A 6,177-nucleotide genomic window follows, 5' to 3' on the forward strand; every position below is an offset into this window, starting at 1 on the left:
ATACAATGGGGCAAAGACAGTCTCTTCAATAAATGGTGCTCAGAAAACTGGACAGCTAAATGTAAAAGAATGAAATCAGCACAGTTCCTAATACAATACACAAAGATAAACTCAACATGGATTTAAGACCTAAATGTAAGGCCAAAAGCAATAAAACTCCTAGAGGGAAATATAGGCAGAACACTTGATGACATAAATCAAAGCAAGATCCTCTATGACCCACCTCCTAGAGTCATGGAGATAAAAACAAAAGTAAACAAGTGGGACCTGATTAAACTTAAAAGCTTTTGAACAGCAAAGGAAAGTATAAACAAGGTGAAAAGACAACCCACAGAATGGCTAGTTACAGAAGTGCAGTGGATATCCGGTATAATTTTCATTCAAATGTTATTCAGTCTGCCCCCGGATATTATGCGACACATTCAAATCAAAGAAATTAAGATGCACCTTTCCCTATAAAATGTACAATGATGATTGAAAAATCTAACATTAAAAATGCAGGGAAACAGGTACTTGCATTCCATTCATGAGTGGATCTAATATGGGAGACATCTTTTTAGGAGGTTTGCACACATTATGTAAAGTTGAGAATGTGAATGAATTTTGTAAGTGTGTGTGCGTCAGGGCTTCCACACGTGCAGGCACACACACACACACAGAACTAGAACAAAAAATTTCACAATTCATATGGAAACACAAACGTCCCCAAATAGCCAAAGATATGGATTATGTACATGAATGGTAAGTAGAAAAATAATCAGAGAAAGTAGACTCTTGGTGCAGCTAGCATGATACAGTCTCTAGAAAGGAGGGTGTATTTGCCCAGAGACATGCATGGTGATAAAGTAACAGTCCTAGGTAACTTTCTTAACCATTTCTTAACCATTGAGAGTGTTTCTGTTATTTTCCACGTGAAAGGAGAAAGTAAGTCTCTGAGGGCATTCGGGCGCTATTTCGAAAGCTGACAGACCTTGGCTGCCTTGGTGTTCTGTGTTTCATTTAACAACTTGGCTTTAAGTTTAATATCATTTCTTTGTTAACTTTCAGATTAGTCTCCTTCGTGGTTTTGCCTTAAAATGGAACACAAATCCTGAGAATGTTAACGAGAAAATTGAGTACACAGACCGCTTGATCGGCTTGGGGCTTGTTCACAGACCCTGGACATGGTCTTCAGTCACCTTTGAAAGCAGTTTTGCATTTTGTGTGTATTTAAGATCGTTCTGTTCAAGCACAAATGGCCCTTAAAATACTTGGTGATGTTTGAAGGTTACAAATAAGAGAAGAGCCTTCTCTTGGGCTGTTGCTTTCTTTCAAACTGAGAAGGATATCATGCACCCAGCGTTCTCCTTTTGTTTTCATTATACATTATAATGGAGTGGGCCTTTTTAGGGCGTTGAAATCATTTGACTTTGCTTAACTGCGATCTTCGTCGTGTTTCACAAATACTCTTCAAATAAACGTATTTTCAGTGGGCATATTCTGAATTGAATGGACCGGCTGGGTGCTCGAATGTGCACAGTCACTGTGGATGTGCATGAGCCCCTCTTGTCAGCCAAGACTGGATGCTCTTAACATTTTCATTTTACATGTTCATCCCACTGCATTCAGTAAATTGTGTCCCTGGGGCACCCTAGTATTTCTTTAAATAGTTTTGTGCAAATTTCAATTGAGAGGAAATGAACTTCACTTCTGATTATGCTTTAGTTTGTATTATAATTTCTTGTTTGATAGAGTAATTTTGTTTATATTCTGGTATTGTTCCTTCTTCATAAACATCCTTGAGAATAAACATTGGGGCATAGTGTTGATTTTTAAATGCAGAATTAATCATATGACTTTGTCTTTGATGTGTTATGACACCGAATGCATTTCATCTGACTACGTCTGCGATTAATGGAGTTTGGGATCTTCTGCCGAAAATGTAAGTGTTTGGTGTCATTTAACCCAGTTACATGTAGGTCCAGGGCTGTTTCATAAGTTTTCTGTAAAAGTTTTCCATTATCTTTTTTGCATAAATAAGGAAAAAATTTTCTGATTGGTTTTTTAACCCTTGTTTAACAGCAGCGACTGATGTCAAACTGTCCACTGGCCCAAGCTCTGAGAAAAGAAAAAGTAAAAGGTGTTCTCTGAGACTGTCCTTCTTCAAGTGTCATGGCCTTTCACTGTAATGTTCCATAATTACTCTGTGATATTTGGTTAAAGCAGGATGAACCAGTGGTTCATTTTCAAGAGGCAGCCATATCTCTGAAGATCAGTCTCTGTCTTATGTTACCTTTCATAACATTTGGCCTACTTGATCATGGGAAGATGTAGCATGATTGGGTTCCAGAGCTCAATGTTTTTGGAAGCTTCTCTACATAAGGGAAACGGTGTGTTTGCCCCAGACACCCACCTATATGAATTTTCAAGTTACTTGATTTTCCTGCAGTTGTGCTAGTCTGTCTACCCACAGGCAGTCTTCTTGCAGGTCTCCTCTAGGACGTGTGATGGAAAAGTCCAGTGCTGGTCAGCCTAGGGGACTGTCAAGTGAAGAGTGGATTTGGAACCAACTGGCCTGATCCACTAGACACGTAAGATCAAACTTATGTTATGTGGGCCAAATATGCTGGGCAGAGGGTAAGATTTGTTTCCTGTCACCTGTAGCATAACTGAAGATGGTGCTGAAATGCTTTTCCTGGGTCCCTAAGAAAACAGTGTCGAGGTCTCTCCCTGGACATGGTTTGCTAATTCTGTGGTGGAAGCTGTTAATTGAATCAGTTCCTTAAATAAGACAGTGGTATCTTTTTCCAGTCCTTAATCATGATCCTCTGTTCATTGTTGCCTGTGTTGCAGACACATTGACTTTTAGAATGTCAGTTTTCAAAATCACATGATTTTGATGGTTTACCATCAAAGGGTTGATCTCTCTTTTTATTCTGCTTGGAAATACATGTACTAGCTGGCAGCAGAGAGATAGACTGGCTTGGCCTGTTGAAAATAAACCACATGAATGAGGAATTTGTGCTGCCTGGGTGCCATTTTCCCAAATATGACAATATGGATCTGAAGGTAATTGAAAATATTTCTGTCTATGAAAAAGTCTAAAATGGAACCTGTGGACCAAGCGGGTGGTGGTCAGTGGTGGATTCCCAGACCCCTTTTACATGTGATAAGGTTCCTGGGAATATAATAGAAGTGATTGTCAAGTCAGGAATCAATACTTCTTCAAATTTTCACCCTTCAAGTAATTCTTGGCTGTGTGTTTCCTTGCAGACATTGCTGGGATTATACTAAGTGTTTCATACACAAAAAGCCTCCAGTATCTGAATCTGAAAGTCTCTCAGCTCTCTCTTAGTATCACATTTGAGCTTGACTCCCCCCTCTTTTGCACAATGGGATCTCTAGCATGCTGTCTTGGATGTTGTGAGAATCCAGTGTGATAACCTTTATTAAGTACTTCGGGTACAGTTGGTGCTCAAGGAATATTGTCCCCCACTTTGTGAATCCACCTGCTGGAGCAGAAAGGGATGGTATTAGGTTCAACTCCTTTTCTTGCCACCGTTTCCTTTTCCTGCCCCAGCTCTTTACACTTTGGCATCATTTCATTTACACGCTTGTTTCCTTTCTCTGGTCCCTCAAGTTACCTCAGGAGTTACTGAAGAATCTTATTGGAAACCACAAGTCCTTAGTCCTGCTGTAAAGCAAGAGGCAGCCCTGGACTCGGCTTTTCCTTACTGAGAGTGACATTCTGCACTGGTCAACTTAGACACCTCATGTGGCGGCTGACATGGCTTCACACCTGCACCTGTGAAGAGTTTCCAGGGTGTGAACCCTCTGCTGGCCAGAGGGTGACTGTTACCTGGCAGTGACAGAAAGGTTTCTACTCTTCCTCTTTGTATATTAAGTTATTTCTTTTCTCTGTGTTGATTAATTTATCAACATTCAGGCGAGGTCATTTGCTCAACTGAAGTGGGAGGAGAAAATGTTCAGTAGAAATGTACTCAAAGAGCCTTCTAACCTTCGGTCTCAACAGACAGCTCTGGTTCCTCTGGTTTATTAGTGGTACAAGTTTGAGTCAGAAGCTGGCATCACAAGTCCTGAATTTCACCCACCGATGTTCAAATTACACATTTCCTTTTTGGTGGGAAACTAGAGTGTGTGGCCTTTTCCCAGCACATTGACATTCATCCTCTTTTCTTTTACACTTTTAATGGGTTAAATTACTTTAAATCCTTGGATGATGGGTGTCACTGTGGATTCCTCATGCGGTGACAGACTGAAATGTATAATACTGAGAGAAAGGTTTCTCCTAACCTGTGTTCAGTCACCATGAGACATGATGGTGACCAAGCCCGGCTCATCTGCTAGACAAAAGAGTTGTGAAACTTAACACTAACCGTGGCCCCTTCTCTCCTTTCCACACAGGCTTGTACTGGCTGCCCATTGCATCCCAGTCATCCTGAATCTCTTCTTTGGAGGGGGAAGGGCCTCAGTGAATTTTTTCATGCGTACTTCTGCTGACTATTGTCTTCTTAGGAAGCAGTCACAAGGCAGAGCACTCGCAAAGAGTGTTTTGCCCATTGGCGGCAGTCTCAAGAACTGACAGTCTTGAGCAAGACAAGTGGACGCTACTCAGTACAGGTCAGATGTGACCTGGCTCCTCTGTGCTATTCCTGGTGCTGTTCCCTAGCCCTGCATAGTCACTTAGCCTCCTGAGGCATATATTTGATGAATGTTTTCTCTCAGGTGGGAATGGTAATGTCTTCAGTCTAAGGTCTTCAATCTAAATTATATTTATCAAGCTCAATCGATGAATGTATCAAGTTATCTGTGTCAAGTTATCCGTATCAATGAATGAATTTATCAAGTTACCTGTATCAAGTTCAAATAATGAATGTTTTCTCTCGGGTGGGAATGGTAATGTCTTCAATCTAAGGTCTTCAATCTAAGTTATCTGTGTCAAGCTCATGCTTGCCCCTGATTTCTGTGGGTGACAGAGAAATGGGAAATATTTGGCATCTGAAGGCGATTATTTTGCAATGGGGTATCTTTCTTTTTTATACTGCTTTCCTGTTATGTGCAGAAACTAGATTCATCAGGATACCAGCAGTCATTTGGAGTGGCATGTTAGCCTACTGGAAATGACGATGATGATGGTGGCCATGATAGTGCTTTTGCTGGTGCTGATGCTATTAAGAAATCCACCACAACCACCACTGATACGAAGGCTAATAGAAGCAAGAACTATCCTCAGTTCTTTTCATTGGTTTATTTCTTAATCTTCTCAAATCCTGTGATTTGAGTACTCTTTGTAAGAAATAGATAAAGCTCTATTTTGCAGGGGACATTCGTTGTATAGAATGGATCATTACATTGCCATGGTAACAGAGCTCCTCCCCCCACATATGGTGTAGATGGGTGTTACAGCTGGGTTTAGCTGGCCCCATATCTGGTGATGTTATTTATGAAGCTGTGAGAAGCCTTCTTAAGTAATATTTTCTTGCTTCAAAAGTCAGTGGTTCCCACACCTCCATCTCCACTTCATTTCCAGTCAACATCGTTATCTGGGGGTGACACAGTGTGTTTTTACTGTAGTAGAAATAACGGGTAAGGTAAATGTTCCCCAAATTGGGGAGAATACATGTTGAAATAAATGGATTTCATGGCTGATTGGCCAGCCAGTTTGATTGTCTCTTCTTTCAGAGAGGCTTATAGAGGTTACTGGGTCACACGAGGGCAGGAGTCTCTGATCAGGAAAGATGGAATGGCATATAGACCGTGGTCTCTCCTTCTGAGGCCTGCGGGTTGCAGGTGGGCAGAGGGTAGGGCAGAGCAGCACTGGATGCAGCTGCTCATAATGATTAAGGACAAAGCACTGTGGTGTGAAAAATACGAGAAGCTTCCTGTATCCAAAAAGTGTTTTCTTCCCCTTCCACATACTTGTCCCTGCCTGGGATCGGCAAAGCATGAAGACCAATGATAGAAATGCACATCCTTGAGTGAGACATGAGACTACATTGCCTTCAGGCACAGGTGAGACTTTTATAACGGGGGCTTTACCCTTCTTTACAGCATTCCTCAGACTATTAGATGTCACTGCTAGACAAGTTCTTGTGTTCCTGCTTCAGTCTGGGCACTGCCTTAGGCTGTTAAAAACAGCTCAGGAAACGTGGCCACTGCCCCTCCTATACTGTGGCC

General features: G+C 41.4%; 1 long non-coding RNA gene across 2 annotated transcripts in view; it reads left to right on the plus strand.

Annotated features, from left to right (window-relative positions):
* The window catches only part of LOC147341351 (uncharacterized), a 34,729-nt gene extending 29,069 nt beyond the window's left edge, over nucleotides 1-5,660 (plus strand). Inside the window, exons 1-3 of one of the 2 annotated variants that reach the window (XR_015159599.1) lie at nucleotides 976-1,921; nucleotides 2,468-3,855; nucleotides 4,405-5,660. This is a non-coding gene — a long non-coding RNA (uncharacterized LOC147341351). Of the gene's footprint in view, nucleotides 1-975; nucleotides 1,922-2,467; nucleotides 3,856-4,404 lie in introns of those variants that run through there. The other variant, XR_015159600.1, reaches the window with a different exon arrangement.
* The last annotated feature ends 517 nt before the right edge of the window (nucleotides 5,661-6,177 follow it).

This window comes from Bos grunniens, chromosome X, assembly GCF_055505025.1.
Source record: "Bos grunniens cultivar Pamir isolate PY7600 chromosome X, Bosgru_T2T1.0, whole genome shotgun sequence".
Taxonomy (NCBI): domain Eukaryota; kingdom Metazoa; phylum Chordata; class Mammalia; order Artiodactyla; family Bovidae; genus Bos; species Bos grunniens.